Raw genomic sequence first — 10890 nt, forward strand, 5'->3', positions numbered from 1 at the left:
ACTGATCAATCTAAACAAAATGCCTGTTAACTATTTTTTTTTCTCTCCTTCCCCCAGGAATTTGAACTTTGACTCACCCTCTGCCTGAACCAGCACACAACTCCTGTAATGGCCTGTATGGCAATAAGCTGACCTCACATTAAACTATTCTCTAATTCAGGGACTGACCATAGATGTTTTGTTCTGTTCTTTCACTTTCTGGACAAATGGAAACTTAAGTTTTGCCTCCATCCTATCTGCTACTTATACAATTTTTGAATTATCTCATATACATCCAAATCCTCAAACTCTATGGATATTCTATCATGTCTTCTGGGATTAAACATAGATGGGGCTGAAGCATGGAGATAGCCTAGTGAGGATCTCAGAGCCCCTTTGCTGGCATCCATCATTATCCAGTTCTGTTTTATACTCTCCAACCTTTTCCTTTACCATTATCTCGTTTCATGAAAACTTAATCTTTCCTCAATGGTAAGATAAACTGAATATGATTGATCTTTTATTCTAAATCTATTTTATATTGGGACTAAAACGAGGCTTTTGAAAATTAAAACTTTTTTTTCTCTAACTTTACTGCATCGTCCTCCTTTGAAGTAACCAGTATTGAGTAAAGAGTCACCAATGCCTGAATGTGAAGTAAGAAGGTAGGAGAAAAGCGTCATAAAGAATAGAATAGTATCCTACATGGATATGGGTTGGGAACGGTTTTCATAAAGATGACAGAAGTACCTTGGATTATCTACAGTCTCATCAATATCCCCAACACCCAGGTCTCACAGATCAGCAAGATAATCTGGGTGAGTTTGGGAAGAAGTGTCTCCATTCCCTGGACAGAGCTTAGCAACATCCTTGAACATCTCAAGTTCAAGTCTTATAGATTATAGGGCTGTAGTTAACTTATCCTAGCTTCCCTCTTCAATACCATCTTCTACTGAAAACATCCGGCCAGATAATAACTTATTATGTCTCATCCCTTCATCATTTTTTATTTTCTCCAGATACCCAAGATATTATTTATTGCCCTCTCAATTTCCTGTTAATTACACCTTATTTTTTAACTTATAATTACAGAGTTCTCTTCTTTTTATAAGTAGAAAATGTTTCCACTTCCCCAAGTCTGTTTCTTCATCTATAAAATGGGGATTATTATTTTATCTTTATAGATATCATATGTATGACCCTGACATGAGACTATACTGAGATTGAAGATCTAATCCCATTGTGCAAATTGGAAATGACCATATCAATATCAGTTATAATTAAATATTTATAATATATGGTAATTCTCATGACTATAGATACATTAGCAAACAGGTCTGAAGAAGCCTCTAAAAACACACACGCACACAAAAAATCACTAGGCGTTGTAATTTTCCCAAAGCCCCTCAGATGCTGCCATTCTTTCCCTGGGGCTGTGCATTCCTTTAAGAACTATAAAGTCCTGGAGTTTTTGTCTTAAACAGGTACTCAGCTAGCCTCACCTTGCAACTCAGTTATCATTACAATAATAAGATCAGGCTCAACTGACTGAAGTAGTTAGGGCTACAACGTCGGTATCCAGCAAGACAAAACTATCAAATAAGCAGCAGAATGATTAGCACCTGTGATGTGTTATATCCACTGTTTTCATTGGTCTGCTCCCTAAGGTCTAACCCACATTGGAGAATTCCTACCCGCCTCAGAGGGTGTCTGCTTCTTCTTGATCTGGATCTTGTTTTTTGAATCTAATCTTCAGAACAGATGATTGGGAGGGTGGGGAGGCATGTGGCTTCTATAAGTTTATTTTCAGCCAGAGCCTAGGAGAGGGGAAAAGAGGCCTGGAGTCCTGCATGAGGTTTCTTTCTGATCCTGGGTGAGTGAGCATCCTGAAGCCTCCATAGCTGTTTTATGTACATTATTGTGGCAGATCACTGTGACTCGTTTGGTTTAACTGGCTGACAGAGCCATCTGTTGTCAGGGCATCCAATTCAGAACTGTCCAGTCAGGGAGCAAAATAAAACACATCTCTGAATCACAGGACAGAAGGAGAGCTGCAGTCATCTGCATTTTTTTTTTAAAATAAGGTTTTCCCTGCAAGCAGGTGGAAGGATGCACCTTAAAGGGCCTCTGTGATTGGCTCCCAGCCAGTCTTATGAATTTTTCACAGCTGGCATCAAGATAAACTAATTTTTTACTAAATTGACCCCTATTACTTTCATTTTCATAGCTCACAACCAATTGCTGAGATACAATTTAGTACAATACAATTAATATTATAGCATCTTTCATAGTAAAGCATCCAAAAAAAAAAAAAACAGTTAAAACCTAAGTTATCCACCAGTGGGGATGGAGGGATGTAAATAGGAAATAGAGAAGACAACATAAACCTCAGAGAAAAGAGCGCTCTGAGAAATCTACAACATTTTCTGCTGCTTATACTGAGAAAGAAAGGCATTGTGGAAAATAAGAGAGACAACAAATGATCGACAATTACTTCACTAAGACACTTCTAAGAATTTAAGACATCTCCCAAAGGAGATGACATATAAGTTGGGCCTTGAGAAGGAGTGAGGGAAGGAGGAATGCCAAGCTGGTGAAAAAAAAAGGAAGACTTTCCCAAGCAAAGTGAAAAACATGTGCAGGAGCGGAGGGCTATGAAAAAGCAGATGTGGCCCCCATGCTGTGACACCTGCCTCTACCTCCTTGTCATTTCCTACCACTATGCTACCACCTAAGGTATTTATTTATTTGTATATCAATTTGGACACACATCACTTCTATTTTAGTTGATGAATTATCCATTTCTGGCATTATTTGTAGTGATGCTCAAATTGTTCCATTTTTGGACATCGGTAGCCCCTTCGGTACATCTCCAATATTATTTGAGTACTTTCCTACTTTCCTCAGACAACTCGTTTTATATATATTTTTTAGCTTTAGCTCTGGAATTAATCATTCCTCCAAAGAGCGCTGGTAATTTTTAGTGGAGAATGGTATTGAAGAGCCAATATCTGAGTACCAGCTGTGCTCATTGCTACTAGTTACTTCATTGCTTTCAACCTCATTCAGTGTTCAGAGCTAGGAAACACAACACAAACACATACACACACATATTTCTGAATCTACCTATTTATATATTAACAACAAATTTATCTGATAATTCCAATATCGGTCCAACATCCTTGTGTTTATTCTAGCTATTTCTCCTCTATATTTATAATTCCAACAGAGAAAGCTCTGCCACCTATTTACATTAACATATTTACTTATTTGAGCAGTGACAGAACATTTCAGAATTAGTTGTCATTTTCAAAATCATTCCTACTAAGTAGAGTTAAATATTTGTTTTTGGAGAGTAAAATTCATATACAGCACAATATACAAATCTGAAATGTACAATTTAATAAATTTTGATATGCCTGTACCTATGTAAATCATACTGCTATTAAGACATAGAAGCTACCATCATTGTAGAAAGTTTTCTCTTGCCTCTTCCTGGTAAATTCCCAGCCCTAATAGATTAGTGTTTCCTCTCTTAGAAATTCATATGGTGTGTATTTGTGTGTGTGGTGGGGGGAAGGGGGCTTCATTTGCTCAATATATTGTCTAAAAGATTCACCCATGTTGTTGTATGAGTCAGTAGGTTTTTTTTTTTCATTTTTACTGCTTAATATTATTCTCTTGTATGAATATATCAAAATTATCCATCTAGTCTTTTGTTGATAGGCATTTGGGTTGTTTCTTGCTCTGAAATGTCATGAATAAATCTGTTATGAACATTTTCCATAAAGACTTGTGTGGAAATATAGTCTCCTTTCTCTTGGACAAATCTCTAGGAGTGTTTAGATCATAGGGGGGATATATGCTCAACTTAAAAAAAAAACACAGTTTTCCAAATTGATTGTACTATATTACACTCTGTATCACTGCTTGCTTCATATTTTTGACAAAATTTAGTGTTATCAATCTTTTTAAACTTAGCCATTCTGCTAAGTGTGGAGTGGTACCTCTTTGATTTAATTGAATTTTCCTGCAGACTAATGATGTTGAATTCTCTTTTTCTTTTACTTATTGGCCATATGTATTTCTTCCTTTGTGAAGTCTCTATTCGGGTCTTTTTTTTTTCATTGAATTGTTTGTTTTTTCATTATTGAATTGTAGAATACAAGTTCTTTTCCTTTGCCAGATATATGTTTTGCAAATGATTTTTCCTAGGCTACTTTAAGGTCATAAAGCTATTTTCTTAGGTTTCTTATATGAGCTTTATAAACTTAGATTTTTAAAATTAGGTCTGTGATCCATATTAAATTAACATGTGACATGATATAGAGATCAAGTTCATTTTTTCCATGTGGATTTCTAGTTGTCGAAGCACTGTTTATTGAAGTCCTTTAGTGCTCCTATCAAAAATCAATTGACTGTGTAAGTGTGAGTGTATTTTTGAATTCTCTATTCAGTTTTATTTAACTATCATCTCACAAATACCACACTGTCTTGATTAATGTAGCTTCCTAGTAAGACTCAAAGTCAGAGAATATTGGCCCTCCTATATTATATTATTTTCTTTAAGATTCACTAAATAGATAATCATGCCATCTGTCAATATTAACAGTTTCAATTCTTCCTCTCTAATCTTTCTCTTTTTTTCTTGCCTTATTACACCTTTTTAAACTTCTACTACAATGTAGAATATAAATGGTGAGAGAGAATATTTTTGCCTTGATCATTCTCTTAAAGAGAAAAATGTGGAACCTCTCATAAATTTTTATGTAATCCTTGTACAGGATTCACACTAGTCATCTCTGCTCTGTTCTAAAATTAATATATATGTCATTGAAACAAACACATATTCCTTTGCAAATCTGTGGCTTCCTTGAGGTCAGAACTTATGATTGAGTCATCATTCTAGTCCAGTAACCTAGCATAATGCCTCAAACGTGTCAGAATTTCAAAAAGCTTTTTCAAAAGCATGAGTTTAAAAGAAAAAAAAGATTGTTTTTAAGAGATAACTCTAACAGCATAGGACCTTATTTCCCAGAGGATATTCTGTCGAATACTTGCTCTAAGAGAAGTTATGTTAACTTTTTAAAATATATTTTTGATATATTTGGGGAATTCTGGATTAAAAGAGGAATCAGATTTAACTATCTAATAAAGTAGACAACTTATAGGTACAACTCATGCATAAAATTCTATGATATTTCTATGTAACTAAATCCTTTATAATCCCCATTTCTAATGATGGGTAAAAAATAATAATGTAAACTTTCCAATTATAGGTAACTCAATCTTTTCCAGTTTAAGATCTTCTCACTTAGATAAATGTTCTCTCAATTTAAAGTTTAAACTCTCTTTCAAACAATTTTTCCTCCAAATGGTCTCCTGCAATTTCCTCTTTAAAATGGTGTCTGGAATGAGGATAAATGCCTTTCACTTGTTGAACTCTGACTGAGGCTTATCTTGTCTCACCTAACTTTGGGCAGTGAATTTTTTTTCTGTGTCTGGTTCTCCAGTGACTGTAATAGGTGTAGCTCATTGCCTATTCTCTCAGCAGAACCAAAGGTGTGAGAACACAATTATCCCCATTCTCACTTCCAATGTCTACTTCTCCTTGGCTCCCACTGACATGCTAAATCCTCTGCTTTTCAACTACAACTTCACCCTGCTTTACTGTTTTTCATATAGGATCATCTTCCCATTTACTAAGGTGACTTATAGCACATCCACAGTCTCATTCTTCAACTATTTTCAATTGTCCCGATAGGAGCATAAGAGAAATTTTGAATTCCTTCCACGCCACACATCTGTCAAGGAAGATTCCACTGGCAAAATTCTCTGCTGTTTTTCAGCCTAAATGTGTATGAAATCTTTTCTGTTCCACTATAGCCAGCCTATATTGGCGCAAGAGAAGATCTTGCAAGTCAGTGTGTTTTCAGTTACAACTGATAAGAAGAGCGCATACGCCCTTGCATTTCATCTTTCCCTTCAATCCGCTTGTGGTCTTCATCTCACCTCTCTGGCACCCCTTGGATCAAGGCCCATGAAGTGGGGGTACTGGGTCCATAAAGGATCCAAGCTGCTTCTTTACCCTCTACCTATTCTTCCCCAATATCTTCTTTTCCCCTCATGAAAAGTACCATGTTCCTTTCTCTGTCTGGTGGGCACTCTTCACATAGTGATCTGTGTATCCACTAAACCTAAATGTAATATGTAACAGATCTTTAGAAGGCAGCTGTGCTAACCATTATACCACCTATACTAAAAGACCTTTAGGAATTTAAAAATCCATTCTCTCTCAATAAAGCTGGGATTTCGAGAATTTTTCTAGCCTTGGTCTTCACAAGTCCTCTTTTGGAATTTGTTGAATATTGACTCTGTGTCTTCGAATTTCTACTATAATTATCCTAATTTTCCCTAATGCACTTGGTGCTTCAGGTTAAACAGGCTTGTGATCATGAGCAATGGCAGAAGAGAAAAGCACATTACTATCTTCATGTTACTCAGGACTTTTCAAATCTTTTAATATAAAGACAGATTTTATGACTCTACAAGCATGGAAGATATGATCTATAGAATTTTCCAACTTATTTGAATCCTTTTTCCTTAAAGAACGCACCCAGACTAATACTTCATTAAAAGTACACTCAGGAGCAAAAGGCTGCATGGCAAAACAGGAAAAACTGGAACTAGATAAGCCAGTTAAGAGACTACTTATTTGTCCAGAAGAGGATTGATGACCTTCTAACTAGAGAAATGTCAATAGCTATGAAGAGGAGAAACAGGTTCAAAAATTATTTAGAAAATGAGATTATGTGATCTGGTGAGAATATTCACTCTAATGAAATGGGATTCCGTATATTTTTATTTAACAATATGTTTTGTAAATTTTTAAATTTCAAGAAAGCAACTGGATGAAAAGCAGGGTCATTTATGTAAAATAGATATAGAAGAACAACATAATTTGGGGGGGTTGATATTGAAGAGAAATAGTCTCAAGATACCCAATTATGTTTTATTCTGCCCCTCCTAGTCCATAAAATGTATCGGAAAGGTTTCCTTGACTTCTCAAGATCTTTATAAACAGACCTACCAATGAAATGAGAAAGATTGAAAAAAAAATTCCTAAACGAGCATGTCAGTGAAATTCTGGATTAATAGCAAGTTCAATATTTTAGGAACCAAATGTTTTTCTAACAATGCATTGTAATATCTTTCATAGGCCTCCATTGGTTTATATTTTTCACTTACTAAGCCTAGTATAATGTGTTTATTGTAACGTAATTTGAACATAGAAGGATAAAAAAGCAAACTTAGTCATAAAGTTACATTAATTATTATTATTAAATATGGTGTAAGACACTGTAAATGTTTCAAGATTAATAGACTAAAACTAAATCATCAGATAGAATTGGTGATTTTTAAAATAAAGAAAAAACAATATTGCTGTGCTTCTTTTGAACAAAGATGGTGACAATTAGATAGAAATTATAATAAGATATGATCCAGGAAAATGGCCTATTATTTTTCTATATCTTTCATATAGTGATAAAAATATGAAAATAATATTAAAGAAAATAAATTGGGGACTATGGCAGATTGCCAGAAAAAAATGGCCATAATTATTTTCCTCCTTCCCTTTTATTCATGTCTTTTTGAAATGTGACTTTGCAGCTATTTGAATCAAAAGGTGAACTCTGCTTTCCCTCCCTTTGTACTTGGTCTGACCTTGTGACTTGCTTTGACTAATGGAACAAAGTGTAAGTGAAGTGACAGTTGCAAGCCTAGGTTTTATTCTGCCTTGACACCTCCGCTCTCTCTGCAGGAACTCTTCCCAGCCTTCACGCAAACAAGCCTGAGCTAGCCTGGTAGATGATGAAAAACCTCATGGAGGAGGGATGCGCCATTCCAATTGAAGGCATCCTAGACCAACAGCTCTAATAACTGACTGTAGGTACATGAGTAAGACCAGCTGAGACCAGAACAGCCCTAATAGACCCAGCCCAAACTGCCAATTTGTATAATTATAAAATAAATGGTTATTGTTTTAAGCCACTAAATTTTGGGGTGATTTATTATTCAGTAACTAATTCAATGCTTTGTATTGTTTCTCTTCTTAACTATTTTAATCACCTCTCAGTATTTTACTCCCTTTCTGCCTTTCTACTCTCATCCTACCTACATATTGGTGTCAATTTAATTTCTTAAACATTATTCTCATCCTATTAATTCTTACTCAAAACAAAAACAAAAACAAAAACAAAAAACCTTCAATGGCTCCTGATTGCCCATATAATAAAGTCTCAGCAATTTTAACCTGTTATTTAAGGTCTTTTATGATTTCTCTACAACTTAAATTTTGAATCTAAGCTTCTTCTATTCGTCTTCATTCACCCTTGACTTTGCCAAAATGAATTATGATAAGTCCTTGACTGTGAGACACCATTGATTGAAGAGTCCATCATTCATTTAATACATATCTTACTACATAGCCTAATGAATAGTAAGTTTCTCTTGAAATTGACTCTGAGATAACTCATGGTATTCTACACATTAAAATATAAAAAGATAATGTGACCGAGAATTAAGGAAAGAGTCTTCGCTGTTTTCCACATCTTGTATTCTCTGCCTTCTGTCCATGTCTAGAACAATTGCTTTTGCTTTATATAATCTAAGTCTACATACTCAAAGCCTGCCTATCTAAAAATCTATTCAAATGCCCCTCCCCTTAGACATTCCTGAGAACCTTTCTCTTCACTAAGGTAAATGTAATCACTCGTACATGAACTCCCCTAGAAAATTATTAGAACTGCACATAGACACTTGTCACTTCCTACTCTATATCGGCAACTGTTTTTATTTGTTATTAGAATGTCTGCAAGTTGAGGGTAATTCAACATTTATTAAATATGTCACACCCGCTTTTTGCCTTGCCAACCCAAAGTTCTCAGTACAATGTCTATTGGGCATTGAACAATATATATTTGTTAAGTTCAATGAAAAACAGGGCTAAGACACAATAGATGAGATAATGGGTGTGTGAATACCCTGTATAAACTATAAACTGTAAGATCAGTTCCAAATATTAGCATTGCTTCCTCCTCTGAGAAATAAGGCAGTTGAACCTGATTTATTTCAAAAATAGTTTGTAAGTAGCATTCCACAGTGATAGGAGCTCAAGGTGCTGCTTTTTCCTTAAGTCTGTTGGCTCAAAATGTGAGATGACTTAAAAACCAGTTATAGAACCTGCCTCTTAGCTTCTTTTGGTAGTTGATGTACTAGTGAATTCCTACTGTGATTATCATTCCCGAGAGTTTTACCCCATGTGAACAGGTCAAATGTGACCAGAAGTATCATGAACCAATGCTAATCAGGCCTCTCTCCTGCACTCTGACACCAAGGACATCATTATCACAAAGAAAGAGGTGTTATTACGGCAATATAAATCACCGAAGAGTTTGGCTCAAAACTTTTTTATTAGCTAAAACTTTTATTAATAAAAGTAGATTAAAAACATATTAAGAGTTCAATATTTTAAAGAATCACCCTTAGGAAATAGGCATATGATGATTGGTTGTAATGATATATCATAATTAACAAGAGTACTACAGAGTCTTGAGCCCCACATCTCTGCATTGTGATGGATTTTCCAGTTCAGTTCAATATAGTTCAATTCAATTCACTTTGACTCAATTTATAGTTATTTCAACTCAAGGTAGTATTATGACATTGTGTGAAGAACATAGGCTTTATCTCATATCTCAGAATTTATGAACTTCAATATCAACTACTCTTTGTATGGCATTTGGAAACCTACCTAATCTTTTTAAACTTTAATTTCCTCATCTGCAAAAAAGGAGTAATATTAGCCATCTCATAATAGATATAAATTCCCCAGCACAATGATCATATCATCTGTTTCCTACTCCTTCAATTCATATTTGTTCAATTTGACTTAATGCAACAAATATCACCTATTTAACAACTACAGTTCTGGAACATAACAATGAAGTAGGGTAACATCATTGCAAATGTGGGCTTTGAGAAGCCTCTGCAACTCAAAAGTTTATCCCTTGGAAAATATGTGTAATATGATTAAGTCACGAGTAAGATTGAGTAAAGGAAAATTTGGAGATTCCATGCCTATAACCATATCAAGGTCTTCATAAAACTCATCAAGAGACATCATACTGTGGTAAGTATTAGAATCTTAACAAAAACTTCCCGATTCCAGAAAGTTTTCTATCCCTTCTGAATGTTAGTGCATTTCCTCACTTAGGAATTTAATCACTCCTAAGCATTGATTAAACTTATAGCATATTATAAATGATTTATAACAATGAAGTTGTAACAATTATCTGGACTTTTGATTACAGGGAATTCACAAGGGTTTAAGGGTATTTTAGACAGACTATGTTATGATATTATAATACACAGCCTCAAATCTCAGCAGCTAAACACGTAAAGTTTACGACTTGTGCTTGCAAAGTCTGTTATATGCTGGATAACTCTCTGGGGATTCTGTTCCCCATGTGAGGACTCAATGGTTCAGGCTGTTGTTCTCTCATCTCAAAAAACGACCTCCATGATTCCAACTCCAGGAGAAATGACAGAGGCTGGAAAATTGTGTAGGGGCTTTTCTCTCTGCCTCCACTTGGGAAGAGCACTAGTCAGTTCTGCTTGTTTCATTGGCCATAATTAGTCACATTCTTACTGCAAGAATACTGGGGAACACTGACTTTCATATGCCCAAGAAGGAAAGAATGACCAGATATTGGTGCTTTATTCATGTCTAATCTAGTGGACGATCACAAAGGAAAGCCTAATGTTTTCTCTTTGAAATTGTGATGTCTTGGTACATCCTACTTCCCAATAAAAATGAGTAAGTCTCCTTGAATTTTAGGAAGACCATAG

The 10890-nt window shown here is 35.1% G+C and overlaps 1 non-coding gene across 1 annotated transcript; it reads right to left on the reverse strand.

Annotated features, from left to right (window-relative positions):
• Positions 1-4718: 4718 nt before the first annotated feature.
• Positions 4719-4825, reverse strand: LOC112476042. Its single transcript, XR_003044949.1, has one exon. It is a non-coding gene; the product is annotated as a U6 spliceosomal RNA (small nuclear RNA).
• Positions 4826-10890: the final 6065 nt, after the last annotated feature.

Source organism: Pteropus alecto, unplaced genomic scaffold, assembly GCF_000325575.1.
Source record: "Pteropus alecto unplaced genomic scaffold, ASM32557v1 scaffold92, whole genome shotgun sequence".
Lineage (NCBI taxonomy): Eukaryota > Metazoa > Chordata > Mammalia > Chiroptera > Pteropodidae > Pteropus > Pteropus alecto.